Consider the following 26,671-nt stretch of genomic DNA (forward strand, 5'->3'; position numbering starts at 1 on the left):
GTACCTTAACCATTTCAATTACAACGACTGTAATTCAAGTCATTCTTTAAAACTCACTGTCCATTAGCTCCGTAGACAACACAATACTTCCAGAAACTCTTATGAGCCCTATCCTTGCCCAATTATTTTTGGTATATTTACATTTACTTCTTTTGACCGAACACGTTCACTTTATACCATAGCAAACTAATATTCAAATTTATATAATAACATGAGTCACATTTAACTTCTCTCTATTCCTCTTTTATTATGTTTCAAGCTTTTACATTAATTCTTGAAACTTCCGTTTTAACCTAGCATATCATGATTGATCTAAACTCTCTATTTATTTCCTAACTTTCGATTCTTTTCATTTTTAAGAGTAACTTATGATACACACTATTAAATTACATTATTCTTAATTACTGCTCCTTTCTGCTATTCATCAAATTTTTGTCATCTTTAACAACTTTATAAATTTAACTCTAACAACATTCAATTAATTTTAGTATTATTATCATACCATTATACTGTTTCATAATAGTATTATAATACAGTATTATGCATTTCCTTAAATCCTATGCATTTTCATCTTTCCTTATCATTATATTCTTATTAAATTTTAATTTAATACCTTCATCTTTTCCTAAAATCTAATTTTATTATTACTATATTGATATTGATATTATATTAATTATTAATGTTATTATTATTAGGATAACTTTAAGTATTTTTCATCTTAAATATAAATTTATTTCATAATTCTATTATTAATATCATTTTATAATATTTTTAAAATATAATTTTAAAATCTTTAATTTAATTATTTAATTACATTTAATATTATTATTACAACATTGTATCACATTAAAATAATATTATAATATAATATTATTAATTGGTCAAATCTCCATCATTAAAGCATAATTTTCTATTGAGAGTTCATGGGTTCAATTCTCTCGACATAGTTCCTAAATTTTGATATTCAAAAATACTATGAACTGTTATTTTGAATCAAGGCACATGAATGGGTGGCTAACATTGTAATAAATATTGCAGACAATTTAATTTAGGTAATAATAAATAAAGAGATATATGTTGATGAGTGACTTTAATGAGTATGGATTGTCATTTATAGAGAATGAGTCCGCTTGACTAATGGAAAGTTTAGAAAGGCAAATGGAAAGTCCAACAACTCCAATTCTATAAAAGGAAATTTAGATGGGGGACAAAAAGCATATTTTAAGGGGCGACCTACCACAAAGGGGATATCGCCCTATAGGCAATAAATAACTATTAGTCGGAGTTTTTCTCCATGTTATGAAGCTAGGACGGGTCAAGGCTGAGTGTAGAAATAATTAAGGAAGAGGAAGGAGTATGAAGGTATGGGAGCATAAGAGAATCTATTAAGCTGAGGTTGTATCTATGAGTTCCATTACCTACTATTTGAAAGTTAAAATCTAGAAATATAATAATAGGAACAAGGAATTCATCTCTATAAAATGGAAATCCTGGTTTGTGGGGTCTCAGTAAAGAGATTTGGTTTATCAATCGACTATCGATGAGTTTAATGTCCCTCATTAATTTTTATTACCCCATCTGGTTACAGGTTCATCAAATCCTTATTGTGGGTGTTTTAGTAGCGGCCTTGATTGGAATGATTAACTATTGTCGACATTACATGTAAGATATTGTAAATCATTTAATAATTCCTTAAATCAAGATACATAGAATGTGGTTGTCATTTTACGTGCTTAGATGGAACTAAAATCTTGTTGGCTTGATTATAATTTATTAGAATTGTTCTAATTTTTTTGTAGATAAGGATATTATCTCGTCTAAGAATTGAATATCAGTCTTATTTCTTACGCATTTTTATGGTTTAAAATAATATAAAAATATGCTAACCCCTTATAACATACTATATATTATGCTAACTATCTGTTTCAATAGAATAATGGCCATTTGAATGGTTTGATGAGAAGGATTAAATATAGTGTATATTATTGAGAAAAAGGTTTAATTTTTTTGCATCAGGGAAATACGTAGATATGCCAAATAAAATTTGGTTGCAAAAGGAAAAATTAAAAAATCTTCTAAACCTGAAGAAATGATGGTGTATTAAATTAGATTACAAAGACACAGAACAAGCTTACCGAAAAGGAATATAGAGTAAAGCCACAATGCAGTATAAACAACTGTTATAGACTGTGATTTTCTACATATTAGATATGGAAACATGTCCTTACACTATTCATTATTGAAGAGATCATAGAAGGACCTAATAATAACTTATGTCCAAAAGTGCCAAATAAATAAACAAAGTTGTTAAACTGAACCATGTCCTTTCATTAACCAAGGAGAAAGGAAGACTAAATTTACTAGTATGAGGAATATGGTCCTATCGTGTTAACCCTCCTGGGTATTACATTTACAAATAATAAATGTCTAGCAGTTCTATGATAACCATATAAACCAGTAACGTCAGAAAAAACTTTATATACAAAACAGGAAACACATAGGAGATTCAAGAAGACACATCCAAAATAAGTAGGAGAAGGATGTTTCCATCCTCTCATCATTGTGTCGAGGGTCACTACATGTTTGGAAATTATTTAGGAAGTAGGTCTATGAGATGAAATACCTTCCTTACAAGGCCCATGGCTTATTAATATCAGACTTATTAATATAAATGATAATACTCCTGCCAAAACCACACTAGGAAGTAATTAGTATCCCATAAACAAAAAAGAAAATAATCTCAAATAACTAGTTAAGAGAATCACAAATGATAGGAACTACGTGTAATGTTGCCTACTTATTTTAAAAATTATACACAATGCAGGTAAATACTTTGAAGACAAGGATACATTTCATGTAAGAAAAAAAATGAACCTAGGTAATTTTTGTTGTAAAAACTTAGAGGTTTAGGATGCATAAGAGTGGGTGGGTGGGTGGGTAGGTTCATGAGGCATAGGAAAAGATGACATACAACAGTAATAGTATAAAGGAAAAATTCAAAGAGTTGAAAGGAATGATAAATGAGACAATAACAACACGAATGAAGACTCTTGATCCATAACTCCATAAGGCATGCCCCAACCATAGTCTTGGGATGTGCTCCCAGAGGAATGAAAATCTTTCATCCATGTATTATGTATTTGTGACCAAACCCTATTCTTGGAATGTGCTCGCTAAGTAATCAAAATCAACCATCCATGTATAAAATGTCATTGTTGGATCCCTTGGATTAGCTTTGACCAAACTAATAAAAAAAAGCAACTATTAAATCCATAGAAACCATCATGTTCAGAACAAGAGGGTTATCACCATTAATTCATAATTCTAGTGGTTCTAAAAATGTCTAAGCATGTGAATAGGGTCGTGAATGAAGACTAATACTTAATGCGAAGAGAAAACTCTTCCCACCATTCATTAATTGGGGTCCCACTTGCCAATGATAGAGCCCAGATAAAGCTATAAATGAATTCACCTTATTGAGGGTCATATCAAATGGTGACCAACACAACTACATAGACCCCTCATAAAAATTACACCCTTGTCAAAATTGACCTAGGAGAAGAATGAACATGTGTGGGTTTTTTGTGTATATATAATAATAATTTCTCACTCTAATTAAGATATTAATTACTTTGACGTGGCCCGATGAGTCCCTCATTTACTAGACATACAACATTGATTGCCAAATCTAATAATGTACAAGTATACCACATTGCAAGTAGTAAATATTAAGTCTATAGAAAATATTAACATCTAATAAGGGTCAGTATTCCATCTATAGTTCCATCCCAACAAATATTTACCCCCTTCAATCTCTTTAAGGCTTGGAATATTAATTTCAAGCTTAAGCATAAAAAATTGAGGGAAATATTTTAGGGAAGAAAAATGTATAAGTTTTATAAGAGAATGGTGACCGATAAATTAAGCCACTCTCTTAAAAAATAACTTACGAACAATGTTGTACCTAAAAAATAAAATAAAATAATAATAATAATAATAATGATAATAATAATAATAATAATAATAATAATAACAATAATAATTTGAAATATGTTTAAAAATAGTATAAGAGCCTAGGTTTACAATGCTCAGACCTACATGGGCATAAAATGAACAAAGCAAAAGAAAATAAAAATAACTAATAGGTTTGATTACCACTCCTATAGCTTAAATGGTTGAGGAGGGAAAATGAGAGATTCCACAACGGAGCCATGAAGGGAGTGAAAATCAATAGTGTAAAGAATTTTGTCAAGAGATATGTGTTAAAATACCAAATTCAAGGAATCAATGTATCCAAGATATGTAGTTAGTCCCATTAGCAACTATGAAAATAAGGAAAACTGAAATAGGAAAGTATAAAACTAATAACGAACAACTATTGAGGATTCATGTAGAGCAATAGAAAATGCATGAAGAGAAATAGAGGATAAATGAAACATTGTTAAAGAGCCTTAAGGATAAAACATAACTAAAAAATAATGTCATAATACCGAGGAAGAAATTCCAGAGAAACATAGAGAAGATTTAAAAAAAAAGGAGCCACCTGATCTAGGATATGGATCGTTAAATGAAACTAATAAAATTAATATTAGCACTGAATGATTAGGCAATAGTTAACATAATGAAAAATGTTTTCAACAAAAAGAAATAAAGTAGGAGAAATGCAAGGTGAGTTTAAGAAACTGAGACCACTAAAGTTTTAAGGAGATGTTGTAGAAAAATCTTAACCATGATTGATGAATATAAGAAAATATTTCCAAGTTCATCAATATTCCAACAACCTGAAGGTTAGGCTAGCTACCTACAAGTTAAATGGTGAAGCCACAATTTTGTGGAAAAACACCAAAACTGCTAAAATAATTAAGGAAAATGATATAGCATGGAAATATTTTAATGAAGTATTTAATAAACAATATTTACGTGAACAATAATTTGATGACAGGGCTAAGGATTTTAACGATTTGAAACTAGGAAATATGAATATAGATGAACACACCACCATTATTTTGGCACTGCAACCCCAATCTTATATGTCGATAAACCAAGGGCTCTTTAACCCCTAAGAGTGTTGTTTCATACCCTAAAGGATCATGGTCAACTGATTACATCATTCCCCAAAAGTTCCACCTGAAAAACCACTCAAAATTGGCTAAAACTAGACCATACTGACTGCTCCACTGTCAGGGTACGATGCGTAATGATTTCTACACTAGCCAGGTGTGATGCATACTAAAGAAGCCTTATGTGGGGTGCGATGAGTGAGGATGGACAAATGTCTGAGACAATTTGTTAAGTGGATGCTCATGGAATGTTCTAGAAACTTCTCATATGACACTTGCCTCTCTGAACTCGCCCAGGGATGAGTAAGAGATTCAAGAAATCTCCAAGTGGAACCAAGAAAAACAAATGGAGTGACACTAATCAAAAACCCAGAGATGACTCACACCTTTGCAGACATCTATAAATGGATCCCTCATCCGAGAGATTTAGGGGTTGGAATTGTAAGCAAGTGTTGATAGTTTGTCTTTGAGAAAGAGCATTGTATTGTTTGGTGATCTTGCTTTTCATGAGGTGAAGAGAGCTTTGATGCTGGGAGGATGATGTTGGATCAGGCAGCTGAGCTGTAATTCTCCCTTCTATTATTAATAAAGTTCTTGAGTTTTCCTCCATACAATCGTGTATTTGTGAATGTTGTTATTTGTGAATGCCATTATATGATCAATATATTTCTGATTCTGCATTGTTTATCATATAGTAGATCAATATGCTTTGATGGTGTTTTGTTACTTTCTCTCTACAGGTATTCATTGAGCGGGATAAGTAGCAGAAGAGGTGCAAGCTCTATCAAGGGAGAGAGAAATCAAGCAAGGAGTCAAGCGGAAGATCCAGGTTGGTCCCTTTACTCCACTCTTATTTATTATACATAAAGGAAATCACAAATTGATTTGATTATTTGTTTCTAGGATAGCTGCCAATCCTAGTGGGACTAGCAGATCGAAAAGACACTAGTTTTCCCAGAAACAAAATGGTGACTCTGCTGGGGATCAAATAGTTTGTTTGTTTTTTGTTGATTGTTTGTTTTATAAACTATAGACAGAGCCTGAAGTTATCCAAATAGCCTTCGAACTACTCTCGCTCTGCAATTGCAAAGTAGATGAATGCTGCTTCAGTTAATCTCCATTTTAGTTTATGATTTGAACATCTGACATACAAACATTTTAGATGCCTTTTTGGTAGCTCAATAACCTCCCAAGATTATACCCCTGTACTTTTTTCTTTATTGTGAATAATAGCTCAGCTTAACTCACTAAAATCAACTGCAAATTTGAGCCAAAACCCATCTCAGTTGCGCCCCATGGCTTATCGCACTGTCTATCACTAGAAGCCAGTATGCATCCCACTTCCCGAGTGTAGCAGGTGAGATGTATCCCTGTTTCTGTGAAGCACAGGTGCGATGACTGAGTAGTCCTATTTCTCTCCTTGAAATTTTTGTTTTTTGTCCTTGTTTTCAGCTCTCTTTAGTTGTTTTTCTGCTTATGAACAGTATCTCATTGATGAAACCTCCTTGCATTACATAGAATAGCCTTCACTAATTAGGATTAGTAAATGTTTTTATGTATTTGTCCATCATTTACAATCCTTTGTCGAAAAGTTGCTTAAATCGAACTGTCGTTTTGGTGCAAAAAAAGTGTCGTAACTATCATTTTGTATCAAAAAGTGAAGTTTCGTTGAGTTTTCCTTCCTTGGATAGTCGACTGAACTTTTTGTCATGTATTTGATTTGATTTGTTGATATCTTGAAGTGTCGAAAGCATTCTCTATTCCAAATCGAAAAGTGTCCTTTAGTCTTCCTTTCATTTTGAAGAGAAATTGTCGAAATGTCGCTTTGAAGAAAATATTTCAGATCTATACTTAGTTTTCCTTTTGGCTTTTTTCACATTAAAGGGAATGAAAAACAAATACATGCATTTGCATTTGCATTTTAATTTTGACTGTGTGCAAAAAATGATTTAGGAAAAGTGCATTTAGTGTGTGCTTTTTGCTCTCTGTCGGAAAGAATCGTAACCTTCTTTCCTTAGTAGCTAGGATTTTCATTTCTAAAAATAAACAACGATTGTTTATCATTTTAGATTGCATATTTAGGAATTTTACATCTACATCACATGGTGAACCTTGAAAGACAAACTTCTAAGCAATATCAACTCTAAAATAATTTTCAATGAACTTAACAACGCTTTGGAACCTAACGCAACACATCTAGAGGTCTAGGATAGAGATGTGTTCCGGCGTCATAAAATCTAGTAACTATTATTTTCATCAAAGGTTGGGTGATTCCTCCTCTTGGACACAAGTGCTAGCATGGACATGTGCTCCCCGTACCATCGATTATATATTGGGAGACCACAATAGGATTATATCCTTTATCCATAGCAAGTTGTGTCTACCACCCTATCGATCGCAATGCACTGAACACAACATTCGGGAAGATTGACTATCGTACATAAGTCCTTGGTAATTTCTCTTTAATTTACAACCAAGGTGTATTTTGCAGTTTTGTGATTGGTTTGGTAATTCGTCTGTCTAGATTTCCAGAGTAGTCACTTTCGTTCCTTTTCAACTCCTTAAAAGAAAAGGTCCAACTGAGCACATGTCACTTCAGGCTCATTAAAAATCAAAGGGGACTAGAGTCATCTTTAGTTTTTTCTCGACTCTTAAAAATTGAAAAAGTAAAGTTGTGTCAAAGTGTCATTAAAATTTATTTAAATTCAGAATAACATCCCTGTTCCTTCCTTGATCTTAGGTTGAGTTAATGGAGTCTACCAATCATGGAATCCCTCTTGAGGGGATTCCTGGCCCTTTTACATCTTGGGGAAATATTGGTGCACCTCATATGGCCACATTGTCTCTGCCATGTCTGACTATCGGCCTGCCAGTGTGGCTATTCTCAACCTCCATGGTTCAAAATAATGTGATTCCTCAACAATCGAATCAACATCCAGTTGATACTGAAGTCCACCCTTCACCTTCCTCTTCATTTGCTTCTACCTCCCCTTCTTCATCTTCGCTTGGTGAAAATAGTTATGCTAGTAAACAAGTGCCTGAGAAGAAGAAGAAAGGAAAGGAGAAGAAAAAAAAGTTAGTTAAGCAAGGGGGCAACCATGAATCATCTGGTGAAAATGTGCACACTAAATCTCCAAAATATCCTTGTCTAATTTGAAAAGGAAACCATTTTCGTCGATATTGTCCTTGCATTTCGCGGATCTTGAGAGAATGGTCTCCCCATTCACACTGTCCAGTGTCATCAACCTCTGGTGATCATGTTGACAGCACACCATCAACTAGCGAAAATGAAATTCCTGGATAGAAAGGAAAGGTTAGAACTCCATGTGGATTATGTGAAGGGGGCCATCATCTTCCCCATTGTCCTTTTTTGGATGAGGCCAAGAGAGTCTTACATAACCATCCTACTTCACTGCAGTGACTACCACCTGGATACATGTTAAAATTGGCAACCAGGGAAAAACTTCATGTGGGTCATCTTATTCATGGCTAATAATATTTTTATTAGATTCCTCTCGTCGAGAGGTGTAGGAATGATATAAAGATCATCCAATTCCGATAAGTATTCATGGAGATATGAATTTATTTTGATTATGGAATTATTATCAAGCCGACCTACAACTCATGTAGGCTCAGAAGCCCAACAGTCGCATCTATTCACCCACCAACGTTGTGTATAAATATAAGAGGACTTTTCCTCATTTAGACTCACTCATCTCATCACATCTCTCTCTCTCTACTGCGCAAATATGAGTCTCTTATCTACTGCGCTGAAATGGGTCTCTCTCTCTCACACATTTGAAGCCGGAAACTGCTAAAACTGAAGTTGCAACTGCAGAAGTAAAGATTGACTTGTGTGGCCTAAAAGATCTCCTCTTTGGAACTACGCTGTAGGTTCATCTGAACCTCCTTTGAAAGCCACAACTTTTGGTTGTGGAATGAAGTCAATCCGACGAACGGTTTGCAAGATCTCGACTGCCCTAGTTTCAAGCCGGAAACTGCTGAAACTGAAGCTGCAACTGCAGAAGTAAAGATTGACTTGCGTGGCCTAGAAGATCTCCTCATCTAAACTGAGCTATAGGTTCATCTGAACCTCCTCTGGAAGCTGAAACTTTTGGTGGTGGAATGAAGTCAATCCAACAGTCGGTTTGTGAGATATGGTCTGCCCTAGTTTGATAATGAAGCCGCTAATGCTGATGCTACTGATCTAGGGTTTGCTACTGCTGATATGAATCAGATTTATTGTACTATTTCTCTCTGCTGAATTATTGAAGATAAAAGAAGATTTGATCAAAGGGTTTCCCCACACATTGTGGGGTTTGTCCCTGGCTAGCCGCCACATCTTGTGTCTCTTGTCTTGGCTTGTTTTCTGTCGATCGTTTAATGTTCTATCTGCACTTTACTTTATGTACATGTGATTGCTAATCGGTGGAATATAATAAGAAAAAGACGTAAACTGTTATAAGCATAGAACATACCATAACTTAACATGGTATCAGAGCTGAGGTGAAGACAAAGCCTGAGCAAGAGCAAGAGCAATCATCGAAGAGAATATTGGCAAGGCTATCCTAAAAGAACTATGGGGTCCTCAACACTCTTTCCTGCTGAAGACAAGCTCCGTGAGAAAGCTGACTATCACGGATGGAAGATGTCTATCGATCTAACCCTTGAGAATCAAGGAGTGTTGGATCATGTGAGAGGCAATATTGTTGAGCCTCCATCAAATGCATCCGCTGCTGCCTGGAACAAATGAAAAAATGGAGAAGTCAAAACAATAGAAGATCATCCGGGACTCTATCGACAAGCACTTGGTGGCCTACATCTCTGAACTGGACACCTCCAAGGAAATCTACAATACACTGGTGAGTTTATTTAATGTTAATGATGCAAATCAAGTTTTGTTTCTTAGAAATAAGCTGAGGTAAATCAAGAAGAGTAAGGATGAAAGTATGCAAGCATACTTCTTAAGAATCACCGAGATCAAGAACGATCTCCTATCTATTGGGGAAACTATTACTGACAGAGAAATGGCACTCACAACTCTTGGAGGATTCCCATTTGAATGGTATGTGTTCAGGACTACTCTTTTGAACTATAATGTAATTCCTGGTTTTGAGGAATTAATGGCTAGATGAATTCAAGAAGAAACAAAGGAAGAAGTGCAAGAAATGCCCATGCCTAAAGGTCCTCCTGCTGCCTTTTCTTCTCATGCAAAGAGAAGAAAGGACTCACACTGGGACGATGATCAAAATCCCTCTGATGGCAAATCAAAGGAATGACAAATTCAACGGCAAAGGTAAGAGGAGAGCTGGAGATCGATGAAGAGGACAACCATTCAGGAAGGCTAAGGATGTATTAAATGCACCTGACCTCAAAAGGAACCTAGTGTCTATCTTGGCAATGGAAGACAGAGGCTACGAGGTAACCTTCAGCAATGGCAAGGTATGTATATGGAAAAATAATGATAAAGATTCCTTTACTCTTGGGTTTAGTGTTGATTCATTATATCAGGTCGATGGAAGTCCGCTAGGTGTCATGTCTTATGACACAACTCTTTAGTCCGAACTTTGGCATCGGAGGTTTTCCCACCTTCATTACAAAGCTCTACCCGATGTAAGACAGATGGTAACAAGGATGCCCGAATTCCATGTAGAGAAAGAAGGTGTATGTCCGGGATGTGCCAAAGGAAATCTCAAAAGGGGACCATTCCCCTCAAGCCAAAGCAAGACCTTCGATATATTACAGTTGGTTCACTCAGGCATACCTGAGGTTGGCATTAAGAGGGAGACTACTACACCACATACTCAGCAAAATGGTGCGGTGGGAAGGAAGAACTGCACGATGATGGAAGCTGTCCGGGCCATGCTACATGATCAAAGACTTCTGAAGTTTCTATGGGCTGAAACTACAATCACCGCCGTATATGTACAAAATCGATGCCCTCATCAAGCATTGGGTTCCAAGACTCCTGAAGAAAAATTCACCGGTAAGAAACCTGATGTTTCTCATTCTAAAATTTTTGGAAGCCCTGTATACTTTCATGTGCCGAAAGAGAAAAGAAATAAATTGGGAGCATCTAGAAAGAAGGGAATTTTCGTGGGCTATGGTGAAAATACTAAAGGCTATAGAATCTATGTAGCCGGTCAAAGGGAAGTCATAATTAGTCATGATGTCACCTTTGACGAAGATATGGCTCTCAGCAAGGTGATCAATCTTCCGAGTTTGAGGAGCTCTCAAGAAGCCGACACCAGGGAACCAAAAGAAAAGGATGATGAATCAATGCCTGATGTAGAAGAACCCATGGATCCGATTGATCCTCCTCCATATGAGCCTTCCTCTTCTAGGAAGAGGCCTTCATGGCTTAAGGGGTTACTTGATGATGCTGAAGGACATGCTGCACCCCGAGGAACCTTTCGTGAAAGTAAGAAACCTAATAGGTATCAAGGATACCTGACCATCATGAGCACGATCATACAAAATGAGCCTTCGTCATTCTCAGATGCCGTCAAGCATCAAGTATGGAAGGATGCTATGACCGAAGAATATGAGTCTATCATAAAGAATGATGTTTGGGAAGTAGTTCCCAGACCCCAGGACAAGAATGTTGTTACTTCCAAATGGCTTTACAAGATAAAGCATGCAGCAGATGGAAGCACGGAAAAGTAAAAGGCTCATTTTGTTGCTCGAGGTTTCTCCCAAAAGGAAGGTATAGACTATGATGAGATATTTGCACCTGTTGCCAGATATATGACCATCCGCTCGATCATAGCCCTTGCCGCTTCACAAGGATGGAACCTACATCAGATGGATGTCAAGACTACGTTCTTACATGGCTCGATCAAAGAAGAGGTCTACGTGGAGCAACCCGAAGGATTTGAAATTTATGATCGAAAATCTTATGTATGCAGGTTGAAGAAAGCTCTCTATGGGCTGAAGCAAGCACCCTGAGCATGGTATGAGAGGATCGATAGCTACATGATGAAGCTGGGATTCACTAGGAGTGAAGCCGATCCTAACCTTTACTTTAAGGTTGAAGATGACAAGCCTCTCATACTGGTGTTGTATGTGGATGACCTCTTTCTAACAGGTGCAAACCCTCTCATTCACAAATGTAAGAGGGAGATGGCTTCTGAATTTGAAATGAAGGACCAAGGACTTGAAGTGTGGCAGAAGCCAAGGGAAATTTTCCTATCTCAAGGAAAATATGTGGTAAAGATATTGGAGAGATTTGGTATGATGGACTGCAAGCCTGTGACTACCTCGAGGATCTTAACTTTTAAAATGTTATATGGTAGTGATGTCGGACCAGATTTGGGAAATGCCTCTGAGTTTCATAAACTCATTCGCATTGATGTTCTTGGTGAACCTCCATCCGAACATATGTTTTGCAATTAGCATTGTGAGCTCATATTTGGTTGAGCCTCACTGGGTTGATGCCGAGAATCTTCTGAGATATCTTCGTGGCACAATGGGTTAAGATACACTGTCGAAGATGTGAGACTACTTGGATATACTGATGCTGATTGGGCAAGCAATGTGGTGGACTGTAAGAGCACTTCCGTGTGTTGTTTCACCTTGGGATCTACTTCGATATCCTGGATGAGCAGGAAGCAGAAGGCGGTGACTTTGAGCACCGCTGAAGCAGGATATACTGTTGCTAGCATGACCTCGTGTGAGGCAGTCTCGTTGCGAAAGCTCTTCAGTGAGCTGTTTGGATTTACATTGGATACCTTTGTGATTCTCTATAACAACCAGAGGTGGGATTTGATTATTGAGGAGTCTCGTATTCGTCGATTGCTCCAGCAGATAGACATCATCTGGGATATGGTAAGTTGATGAGCAAGGAGGCTCCATCGCATTAAGATGATGTACAGGTTGATACACCTTGTCAAAGCCCTGAGGAAAGATCTAATTTGTGATTTTCCCAAATGACTTGGAGTCATCAAGAAACCCTTGTACAAGGGTCCTGCATGTTGCATACATTGAGCTCTGGGAGCTCTGAGGGCTTGTGGTACTTACTGGAGCAACATATGACCACAGGGTGACTCACCCTCCCCTAGTGGTGCGCACTGGAACAAGATGATTCGCTCTCTTGTGGAACAAGATGATTCGCTTTCTTGTGGAATAAGATGATTCGCTCTCTTGTGGGACAAGATGATTCACTCTCCTGTGTAGCAGGATGATTAGTTCTCCTGTGTAGCAGGATGATTAGTTCTCCTGTGAGGCCTGGATTGATGTGTTCTCCATGGCGATTGTAGCAGGATTGATGTGTTCTCCTGTGAGGCCTGGATTGATGTGTTCTCAATGGCTGCCTTGCTTGATGTGTTCTCCATGGCGATTGTAGCAGGATTGATGTGTTCTCCTGTGAGGACAAGATTGATTAGTTCTCCTGTCGAGGCATCCTGCCCATGCAGTCTAGGACTCATGGGAAGTACCTCTCATCTGATCAATGAGTAGGGAAATGAAGTTAGGGACCATAGTAGTACCGATGGACGCATCGTTGTAACTACCGTACTCCCTACGCTAGGATGACCTCCATTGATCTGGGATCAATGATACTGGTCTGGGACCAGTAGTAGGAGTTGTACCATACTATGACACTGACTTCGGGTTGGTTGAGACTGGTCTGGGATCAGTGGTACATACTCTGACACTGACTTTGAGTCAGTGGAGGATGATATTGGTCTGGGACCATTGGAGTTGTACTCACTATGACGCTGACTTTGGGTTGGTTGAGACTGGTCTGGGACCAGTGGTACATACTCTGAGACTGACTTTGAGTCAGTATGATACATCCTCGATCATTTCTTCTTCTTCATAATTCGGACAAAAGCAGAGTAGAACAGAACAATGCAAGAGCAGAGCAGAACAGAACAAAACAGTACAGATCAGTGCAGGGAAGAACAAGACAAAGCAGAACAGGCAAAATAGAGCAGAGCAGGGCTAGGGTCAGGCTGTACAAGGCAATGCATTTGATGGATGAATAGTAACGACCGATAGACAGATTGCAGATGAAGTTCTCCATGGTTGAGAGGGAGTGTTAAAATTGGCAACCAGGGCAAAACTTCATGTGGGTCATCTTATTCATGGCTAATAATATTTTTATTAGATTCCTCTCATCGAGAGGTGTAGGATTGATATAAAGATCATCCAATTCCGATAAGTATTCATGGAGATATGAATTTATTTTGATTATGGAATTATTATCAAGCCGACCTACAACTCATGTAGGCTCAGAAGCCCAATAGTCGCATCTATTCACCCACCAACATTGTGTATAAATATAAGAGGACTTTTCCTCATTTAGACTCACTCATCTCATCACATCTCTCTCTCTCTACTGCGCAGATATGAGTCTCTTCTCTACTGCGCTGAAATGGGTCTCTCTCTCTCTCACATTTGAAGCTCGAAACTGCTGAAACTGAAGCTGCAACTGCAGAAGTAAAGATTGACTTGTGTGGCCTAGAAGATCTCCTCTTTGGAACTCCTCTGTAGCTTCATCTGAACCTCCTTTGAAAGCTGCAACTTTTGGTGGTGGAATGAAGTCAATCCGACGAACGGTTTGCAAGATATCGACTGCCCTAGTTTGAAGCCAGAAACTGCTGAAACTGAAGCTGCAACTGCAGAAGTAAAGATTGACTTGCGTGGCCTAGAATATCTCCTCATCTGAACTGCGCTGTAGGTTCATCTGAACCTCCTCTAGAAGCCAAAACTTTTGGTGGTGGAATGAAGTCAATCCGATGGTCGGTTTGTGAGATATGGTCTGCCCTAGTTTGATAATGAAGCCGCTAATGCTGATGCCACTGATCTAGGGTTTGCTACTGCTGATATGAATCAGATTTATTGTACTATTTCTCTCTGCTGAATTATTGAAGATAAAAGAAGATTTGATCAAAGGGTTTCCCCACACATTGTGGGGTTTGTCCCTGGCTAGCCACCACATCTTGTGTCTCCTGTCTTGGCTTGTTTTCTGTCGATCGTTTAATGTTCTATCTGCACTTTACTTTATGTACATGTGATTGCTAATCAGTGGAATATAATAAGAAAAAGAAGTAAACTGTTATAAGCATAGAACATACCATAACTTAACAATACAAGAAACTCTTCCCTAGTCCTTCACTACTTGAAAATCTGACTGACTTAACTGAACTGTTGGTCAAAAAACCTATCATTGAAAGTGAATCTTTTGAGTCCACACTAGACCAAAGTCAACAGGTTGAGATGGTAGTCGACCCAGTGTTGCCTTTAGAAGATTCACCTTCAGATGATATCAGTCCCAAAGAGAGTGAGAACGATACTGTTCAAATTCTTTTTGTCAATTCAGAGTCTGATGAACTTAGGGGCAATCCACCTGTTCCTTCACAACAGGAGGAGAATTCCCCAGTTCCCGCTACTCAAGGGGTTATTTCACCTGTTTATTCGTTACACCCTCCAACCAGTCTAATCGCTTCCTTTGATTGGAATCGACTAGCAAGATCTCGCCTTCCTTATAATGTACCATTCTGAATCATAGTACAAGTTTTCAAAATGATCGTGTCTGGCACTACCATAGATGAAGGGACTTCAGTGGGTATCCTTTCCTCAACTACTTGGAAAGCGCTTGGTTCTCCATCGCTTATGCCTGTTACATAGAATTTGTCAGGCTTTAATAAAGGAACCACTCAACCATTAGGGATCCTTCCCAAGTTGCCGAGAACTTTGAGAAGGAAAATCATTCACTTGAACGTGATGGTAGTCCAAGGACCATTAGATTTCAATCTACTCCTTGGACATGACTATGTTTACAACATGGAAGCTATTGTTTCAACACTCTTTCAAGTGATGTGTTTCCCGCATGAAGGTAAAATTGTCACTATTGATCAGCTTTCATTCCCTGGTTCAAACACAGCTTCAAGTCAAACATCAACTCTAAATGGTCCTTTTGCATCAAGAGTGTCTCTTCAACATTCATTTTGTCCACCTAATTACCGTGAGTAGTCTGGCAAATGAAAGAAAGCTTAGGGGGCATGCACCCTTGTCTATTTAGCGGATGAACCCAACCGAAAAAATAAGTTTCCCTGTGAGTTATGTGATTGGTCTCTGACACCTTTCACCTTCATCTATTCTGCAGACAAAGTGCAAGAAGTGTTTTGTCTAACCGCTGACAGGAAATCATCCTGCTTAACAACAGTAAGTTTCCTAGAGACTCTCTTTTGATGCCTGGGGGCATGAAAAACTTTTTATGCAAGAAAAAATGACCAATTTCATTTTTTAGATTTTTTGTTTTTTTGAGCTTTTTGGTATTTTAACTTCTTATGTGAGGTTATTAGTCTGATCCACCACTCACCATTGTCTGTGCTATGGACAAGGCAAATGAAAGGTTTTTTCCTAAGTTGTTGATGAAACCATCCTACCTAACCTCAGTAGTTCCTTAGATTTTTAGTGTTTTTTAGCTTTGTAGTTTGGTCATTTCTACCATACATAAAAAGGCAATGAGCAATGTTTCTGTAAGGTTCAAGCTCATTAAAAAATGAACCTGCCAAATGAGCAATGTTATCGCATCGTTCAAGCTCGTTAAAAAATAAACCTACCACTGAGCATAGTTTCTCCTAGTTAAGCTCGTTAAAAAATGAATCCACCCTCGGTAAATAACCTTTCTGATTGCCTTGCTATCAGCCTTTTGAGCCTTGGTTGCGTTCCTACCATCACCTCCATTATTTTGGCTGATAATACGCTTCCACTTGATTATTTAACTTTTTGAGGAACATTTATGACGAGTTGTCCTGTTAGCCACCCTCTTCACATCACCATGTTTTGAGAAGTTCCATGATTACCCAGAACTAGTTGCTACCCTAAATAGCACTCGTTCCTCAAAACTAAGTCCCCTTTAAACTCTTTTCAGACTCATTAAATATGGAAAGATTGTTGAGCTAATGGCCTTTCCAGCTCGTTAAAGTAAGGGGAAGTGCCATCCCTCCTACATATTTTAATCTTTTTCAAACCTGAGGGATTATCTCATGAAAAATTTCGAGCGCTTGTCTTTTTCAGCTCGCTAAAGTGATCGAAAAGTCATCGCTTTTGTATTATTTTATCCTTTTTTGGACTTAACGGATTATGCTATGAAAAAGAACTACTGGAGTTTCCTTTTCGTCTCTTTTCAAACTCTCTAAACATGAAAAGGACTGAGTTGTCTTTGTCATCAAACTCATTAAAACAATACTGACAAACTTGTCCACCCAGACAAGAGTGAGTTTCACTATCACTAAGCTGGCTAAAACGTAGCAACAGGTTTGCCTGAAGGAAAAACTATAGAACAAGAATATGTTATCCTCCTCAAGCTTGACAAAAATAAAGAGGTACTGGTCAGTAGTGACTGGGGAAAAAGGGAAGAAAACATGAAGAATTTTATTGGTAGTAGGTCGCTCTTGAACATGACACTTTCAATCCATCACCACGATTGAGTCAGGTTCAGTTATTTCATTCACCGGTGATATCACCATTGGTTCTCCACACCATCCATTTTTTGGGGTTAATGCTACCAATCCATCTCAGTGTCGCCAATATGGTCAAGAGAAGTCATTCAGAGAATTCACCACCTAGCTAATGGCTCATTCACTATAATACCTTCACCCTCCATTTTTCATGACTGCCATTCATGAACCTTGTGTCGTCAGATTGTTTTCACCTCCAGAAAATCATTTGCTTCATTTCGTGTTGTAGATGTGGGATACATTAAGGCCCTCCTATGATGGGTCACTTCTTGTCAACATTAGCTCATTATCCAAGAAGTTGATTTAGAAAGAACCCTTTCAGTACTTTGAAGCTTGCATGCCTCAATGGCAAGTTTCTCACTTTCGGCGACAAGTTGACATCAATAGCCTTCGACCGAAAGATTTGTGTGGTGTTCAACACCAGATCATATATTCACACCACGTGAATTGTACTGTAGTACCTTGAGGGTGATTATGATTATCGGTGATTCCTCTCACGTCTATTAATGGCTTACATTATTGGCTGGTAATCAGACTATGTCTTCCCATGTTTGACTTCAGGACATCTTTTCACACGGATCGAAATGTACACCGAGTGAATATTGAACAAGTTTGAAGACTGCGGATCTAGTTTTATCCATCTGGGCTATGATATATTCAGGAATATAAAGACATCAAATCTACACAGAAGTTGCACAGATGGTCATCCAAGCTGTGGATGATGACTCTACATATAAAGAATCACCTCTCTGCAACTGCAGATTATTATCTATCCTATGTACATGAAAATGAATTTATAAAGCTAAGCATGGGAATTCCCGCCTCAGCTGGATCATGAAAATAATATGATGATGAAGTATTGTATTGTATCTTATACTAGTCACCTTCCAGTTTGAATACCTCGGATCCTCATGATAAAGCATTTCACCCGACATCAAAAGATTCACAACTTCGTGCTTTAGGGCGCAACTGTTATAGACATATTTGGGCACTGCAACCCCAATCTTATATGTTGATAAACCAAGGTCTCTTTAAACCCTAAAAGTGTTGTTTCATACCCTAAAGGATCATGGTCAACTAATTACATCATTCCACAAAATTTCCCCCTGAAAAGCCACTCAGAACTGGCAAAAACTGGACCATACTAACTGCTCCACTATCAGGGTGCGATGCATACTGACTTCTACACTAGCCAGGTGAGATGCATACTAAAGAGGCCTTCTATGGGGTGTGATGAGCAAGTGTGGACAAATGTCTGAGACAGTTTGCTAAGTGGATGCTCATGGAATCTTCCAGAAACTTCTCATATGACACTTGCCTCCCTCAATTCGCCTAGGGATGAATAAGAGATCCAAGAAATCTCCAAGTGGAACCAAGAACAGCAAGTGGAATGAAATTAATCAAAAACCCAGAGATGACTCACACCTTTGTAGACATCTATAAATGGATCCCTCATCTGAGAGATCTAGGGGCTAGAATTTTGTAATTTGTAAGGAAGTTTTGATAGTTTGTCTTTGAGAAAGAGCATTGTATTGTTGGGTGATCCTGCTTTTCATGAGGTGAAGAGGGCTTTGATGCTGGGAGGATGATGTTGGATCAGAAAGCTAGGTTGTAATTATCCTTTCTATTATTAATAAAGTTCTTTGAGTTTTCCTCCATAAAATCGTGTATTTGTGAATGCCATTGTATGATCAATGTATTTCTAATTCTCCATTGTTTATTATATAATAGATCGAGATGCTTTGATGGTGTTTTGTTACTTTGTATCTACATGTATTCATTGAGTGGGATAAGTGGGAGAAGAGGTGCAAGCTCTATCAAGGGAGAGAGAAATCAACCAAGGAGTCAAGTGGAAGATCCAGGTTGGTCCCTTTACTCCTCTCTTATCTATTATACATAAAGGAAATTGAAAATTGATTTTATTGTTTGTTTCTAGGATAGTTGCCAATCCTAGTGGGACTAGCAAATAAAAAAGACACTAGTTTTCCCAGAAACAATAATCCTATTGAATGTCACATCTGCAAGTCAATATGAAATAAATCTACTAGAAAAAATTAAAACAACAAAAGAAAATGATAAAAGAAACAATAAAATTAGGGGAAAATGTGTAAAAAATAAAGCATAAATGCTAATTACGGATGGGAATATGATAATACAGTGTTCATAATATACAAAAAAGGAATTTTTGTACCATATTCAATAAATTTAAAGGAAAATTTATTGGATGAGTTTAATAAGAGTCCTTATTTCAGACACTGAGGCTACTAGAAAATGCTCACAACAATGAAAAGGGTGTATTACTAGACAAAGTTAAAAAATGAGATAAAAAAATATATAACAAGATACATGGAGGGCCAATGAATTACATTTGAGCATCAAAATCTCCAAGGATGTTGCAACTCTTACCCATACCTAAATGGAAATGGGAAACCAACACCATGGACTTCATTACCGAACTTCCTAAAATAGTATAGAAATTTCTAGATAAAAGCGGGCCTCAAAACAAAAATGTGCAACAAAAATATTTTTTATAAGAACCAATAGGATTCAATATGATGATGTCAACCATGGGGGATGACTCACCATGTTTTGAGTAAAAAGGTAGAAATAAAAAAAAAATAAAAAAACTATTTTTTAACTCATATTCTCAATTTATCTCCCTACGATTATAGTCAAATTTCAAGCGGGAGCACTCATTGAATGCATAATTTCACTTTTCATCCAAGGAGTACCAATGTTGCATTATTTCAATGGACCCTACTATTGCTCAACCAAGATGACCTCAGAAATCGATCTTAATGCTACATTAATGTATCAACCTCGGGTTCGTTTTTCTCTTCCAACGTTTTTGGCATTGTCTGTGTGATAAAATATCATAGATTGAAATGTAAGTAACTAATCCTAAATCTTAACGAATCATTGCAAAAAATATCTTAATCAGTCAGAAAGCATTGAATTATAAATTCAAATGCAGAAAGGAAATTAATCTATGGTTCACACTTGGAGAAATAGATTAATCTAAAACCGAATTCAAACAAGAATATTAATCTAGGATTCAAATGTGGATAGGGAATTTAGTTAAGTTCGATAATAGAATTCACACAAATGTTGCTAGATCATGCATATCAAAGGAAATTTCTTAAACCATGTGAATAATTGAAAGCATTCCGAACTAGAAATAATTAAACATGAAAATCCTGTAATCGTACAAAGTAAATTTAGAAAGGGAACAATAATTGAAATATATGACTTAATCTACCTCAGACTATAATGAGAATAGCAAAGTAAATATCAACAGAGAAGGTAAATAAAATGATACAGTCAAGCAAAGAATCTTCCAGGAACTGGGCCCAATGTCTCTAGAAGGGACTTTCGTTAAAACTCAATGCAGGTTTAATGTAAAAGCCTCACTTCTCCATTAACTGTCAAAATAGATTACTAAGTTCTTTGGAACCTTTAAGGCTGAATTATGTCTCGTAGCCTTACTGTAGGAACAATAATGAAGAGTAAATTTCTCCTTTATTTTCTATTTAGTAGCATTATATATTGCCTAAGGAATTCTTAGTAAATAAGATCTTATCCTGAGGATCAGAAGATCCTCAAGATTTAGGCCCAATTATCAGATCTTTAGCGGCAATTTTGCATCTCACTTCCTGTTCTTAGGTTGGCCTGAGCAGCTGAAATAATGACTTTTCCTTTCTTTGGTGTTGTTTTCTTATCCGAGGTAGCAATATCTGTCCAATTCAGTCATTCTGCACACAAATTAGTGAGATTTAGGACTTATAGCTCTAAAAGTATGTAAATCATTTGACAATGCTTTTTAATTGTTCATTATTCTTTCATCTAGAACATCCTTAAGATAAAACAAATTTTTTGAAATCATGTTATTAACAAAGTAATTAGGAGGAAAATCATACCTTTTCCTCGACCCAACATACTCCCTAGCTTACCTTTTGCATGTCCTCATGCAATAAGATAATTAAGATGCAATTGGGTCAAGGAATATGTAGGATAAGTCTCTTCCTGGTAATTCTGGAAGCCATTTTTATCTCGAAGTACTACAAAAGCTATGGCTTGACGTCCTTCAGATATCTCATATTCATAATAATATCCATCTGGGGATACTAAATAATAGGGCTTGTGTAACGAAATTGTTGGAAATAATACTGAGAGGGGGAGGTGAATCAGTATTAGCATGTCAATAATATTTCTTTTCACAATCAGATTTGTATACAGTACTTAAGTTAATGAAACTTGTGTATATACGCAACTGTTGTTAAGAAAAATAGCGTATATCCTGCAGACTTATAATTTAGTTAATTCATCAGATGTTGATCTTTAATCTGTGATTTAGAACCATATAACAGTAGCTAGGTACAGTAAAAACAGAGCAGACAATCACACACAAGAACACAAGATATAAGGTGGAAACCCAATGTGGGTGAAAACCACCTACTACAATTCGTCTCTATCTTCTTTTAATAAGAAACTTATTTTTCACAATATTTTTGTACTGGTACAGTCTTATACCAGTACACAGGCTTCTACATGCAGAATGCTACAACCTTCTCTCATTCTCCGGCTTCTCCTGGAAGGGAGCTACAACCCCCTTAGCTCTTGTACTAGTTGATGTAATAGTACGTAGGTGCCACATAGCTACAACTCCCTTAGCTCTTTTCTTCCAGGGACCACGTTTCATAAATTTTCAAACTGGATCCATCAATAACATCAATCAAACACCAAATATATCTGCATCAACCAATCTCCTTTGTACCAACCAAAACTGAATCAAACAATCACTTTTCTGAAAACTGTAACCACAACACAGTAACAGTAACTAGAACCCAAGCCAGAACCCAGAACACTGCAACATCAAATAGAAGTAGATAAAACATATTTTATGAGGTGTACGCTACTTCAATGTGTCAAACCTACGTGCATACGGAATTTTCTCAAGACAAACCTGCATATACGCTATTTTGAAACGTTGAACCAGTGTGTATATGTGCCTTTGTTGTAATGAACCTGCATACAGATCTGTACAAGATGATTTAACCTTCAAAACTATTCAGACATCAATTATACCTAGATCATTAGATTTATAGATTACAACATACACCAACTAAAAAGATCAAAACCACATGAAGATACTTCTCTTCAAGTCCTAATATCTTGACCCATCAATAAAACTTATACTTCTTCAAGTGCTTAGGTTCCTCCTTGATTCAGATGCAGCTATGCACCATAACCCAATGACCAGTATTCTAGATCCTGCTCTTCATTAGATATTCAAATTACTTTAGTGCATTTTCCTAATGATCTCCTCCTCCTTTTATAGTGTTAGGCCTTACTCAATACCATGGTCCAAAACCACTTAGATTCAATACCTTGGACCAAATACCGGGGGTCAACACTTCGGACAAAATACCTTGGACCAATACCATGGGTCAAAATACCATAGTCCAAATACCATGGACCAAAACCAAATTCTCAAACAAGTACATGCCTTTACTTGCGTGAAAGTGCGTGTATATGCATACGCGACTTTTGGTCGGCGAACCTGCATGTATACGTGGCTTGGTCAAGGGTAACCTTCATACATATCTTTTTCCTTCATTCTAAGAGCCTGAACTGTGATCTGTAATCTGAGTGAGTTGCCATTAAGGACAACACGGGTGTCATAGCACCAAACCTGTGTCATAATGCCAACAATCCCCCCCTTTGGACTTAATGGCAACCCCAAGTCACTCTCCCCATTTTTCATTAACGGAAAAGGGTTGTGCTCCCCCTCAGTATATGATGAAATCTCTGATATGATGAAGTGTGTTGTTCACGCACCCCCTGACTGTAAGCAAGGTCTGCAAAAAGATGTTCTACAAGAAGAACATGAATCTATACATCATAAAAGATTTTCCTATCACCAACAAATCATACATACATCCATCTCCCAACCAACTGGGGATATACCAAGATTGACTCATCCACTCAACCAAGTGGGGATACACCAAAAGTTTATACATGATAAGACAAGAAAATTACATCATCCATCCCAAGCATAGTGGGGAAATAAAATAGGTCGTTATATGACCTTAATAAGATAATATATAGAGACAAAATATCTAAAACAATACTATGATAGTCATCAACAACTATCATCAGCAGCATCTATCAGTCACCATCCATACCAACAACCATGATCTCCCTCTGCACCTATTCCACCTGTATCAAAAACAGTTGTGAAATTGTACCCAGATATTCTAATATAATGCCAACAATGTATTATTAGAAGTATATGCTCCCCTAAACTTGTGCCATATGATCACTGTCAGACCCATATCAGACTCTTTTCATCCTGAGTTTGGCCCACTGCTTTTCTTCAAACCAACATAAACGCAACTATATCCATAGGAACCAGTGTATGTACGTGGATACGATTCATGAAACTCGCGTACAACCACTTTTATCTGAATTAGATAGGTTTCAACAACAAGATGATGCATCAACTACTCCCAGCTTTTGTCTGAGATATTCAAATGTCTCTCTAGGGAGTGGTTTGGTCAATATATCAACAACCTATTCTTTGGAGGGAACATACTCAAATTTCACCTTTTCTTCAAGCACTTGTTGACGGAGAAAATGATATTTGATAGGTATGTGCTTGGTTTTGGAATGCATGACTGGATTCTTTGAAATACTGATTGCACTTGTATTATCACATAGAATGGAGATGGGTGGATTACATGTGATCTGAATGTCTTACAATGTTTGCATCATCCAAAGGATTTGCGTGCAGCAAGATGCAACATCCACATATTCTGCTTCAGCAGTAGATAATGCAATTGAACTTTGTTTCTTGCTAAACCAAGATACTAATATGGAACCCATATAGAATGCACCGCCACTAGTGCTTTTTCTATCATCCACACTTCCTGCCCAATCTGCATCTGTATATGCATGAAGTGTAAGATCTATATCCCTAGGATACCATAAGCCAAAGTTTTGTGTTCCTTGAAGATATTTGAAAATCCTTTTGACTTCCTGAAGGTGTGCTTCCTTTGGATTTGCTTGGAATCTTCCAACTATTCCTACTACATGCATGATGTCTGGTTGGGTACATGTTAGATAGAGAAGACTACCAATCACGGATCTGTAGGTTGGTTGATGTATTGCTGCTGATTCATCATTTGTGTTGAGGCTGTGTCCTGTTACCATAGGGGTACATACTGGTTTAGAGTTTTCCATGCCATATTTCTTCAAGATCCGCTTGAGGTACTTGGTTTGTGATAGAAAGATACCATATTTATTTTGTTGAACTTATAAACCAAGAAAATATGTGAGCTCACCAAATAGGTACATTTCAAATTCTTTCTGCATTACCAAGGCAAAGTTGTGACTGATGGCTTCTTCATTACTACCAAAAATGATATCATCAACATACACAACAAGTATTAGTAATTTATCATTGTCAATTTTTATATATAGATTGATATCAGCTAATGCTTTTGAAAAACCTTGTTGATGAAGGTATTTTTCAAGACGATAATACCAGGCTCTTGGAGCCTATTTTAGACCATTGGGAGCCTTTCTGATTCTGCATACAAGTTTTGGATTATTTCAAAGTATGAATCCGTCTGGTTTCTCAATATGAACTTCTTCTTCTAGGTCTCCATTAAGAAATTCATATTTCACATCCGTTTGATATACATTGAACTTCCGAAAGTTGGAAAGAGCAAGGAACATTCTTATGGCTTCAAGTATAGCAACCGGTGCAAAAGTTTCTTCAAAGTCTATACCTTCTTGTTGAGCATACCCTTTACAAACAAGTCTGGCCTTGTTTCTAATAACTTCTCCATTTTCATTCAACTTGTTTTCGAATATCCATTTGGTTCCTATGACATTCTTATCATGAGGTCTAGGAACTAATTCCCAAGAATTATTCTTTTCAATTTGCTCTAGTTCTTCATTCATGGCCTTGACCCAACATTCATGTTTGCATGCTTCATTTACATTTTGAGGTTCAATAGAGGAAACAACGCTAGATAGCTCGAAGCTTCTGTAATAGTTCTTCTTGTTTGCACACCTACCTCTTTCTGTCCCAAAATTTGAGTCTCTGGATGATTTTTCTAAACATATATGGATGGAGACTTTTCTTCTGCCATTATCTACTATTTTGGTGCTTCATTGGTTTCTTCTTCTTTAGCATTAGTTTGATTTGATATGGAAGGATAATCCTCATCTTCTTCCCATTCTTCAGTTTTTACATACTTTGGATTTTTGCCTACTTCATCAACCACAACATCAATACTTTCAACAATTTTCCCTAGTCTTTTATTATAACACTGGTATCCTTTACTTTCAGGAAGAGTAACCAAGTAGAATGCCTTCATCTGCTCTAGGTTCAAACTTGCCAAGTTTTTCATTAGTCCTTTGGATGTAACATTTGCTTCCAAAAACTTTGAAGTATTTTATGGTAGGAGTCTTACCATACCAAAGTTCATGTGGAGTTTGAGTGTTGTTTACCCAAATATTTCTTTTGTTGAGAATAGTAATGGAAGCAAATGCAACTTCACCCCAAAAGGTTGCAGAAGTTCCAGACTCATCTAGCATAGCACGAGACATTTTTTGAACAGTTCTATTCATCCTTTCTACCACTCCATTTTGCAGAGTAGTCCTGGCAGTAGAGATTTCCCTTCTTATTCCATGTTCTTCACAGAAGTCAAAGAATTCATCCGAGGTAAATTCCCCTCCTCGATCAGAATTGAGTCATTTGATTTTGCGATATGATTCATTTTCAACCAAAGATTTGAAGGCTTTGAACTTTTCAAATGATTTGTCTTTATGCTTTAGAAGTCCTATCCAACACATTCTGGAAAAGTTGTCAATGAACAATATAAAGTATTCTTCTCCATGAGGTGACTTTTTCCTTGATGGACCACATAAATCAATGTGGACAAGTTCATGAGGCATACTAGCTGACCCTTCCTTCTCAGGGAAATGTGTTCTGGTTTGCTTACCAAATTGACATGATTTTCATATTGTATTTTTTGGAATTCTGATGTTAGGAAGATCGCGAACAGCCTAGAATTTGCATGCTTTCCTTATCTAAGGGAAGCTTAGATGCCCCAATATTCTGTGCCATAG

The sequence above is a fragment of the Pinus tabuliformis genome, chromosome 5_1 (genome assembly GCF_031772625.1).
Source record: "Pinus tabuliformis cultivar Carrire ecotype Pingquan chromosome 5_1, CPIR1, whole genome shotgun sequence".
Lineage (NCBI taxonomy): Eukaryota > Viridiplantae > Streptophyta > Pinopsida > Pinales > Pinaceae > Pinus > Pinus tabuliformis.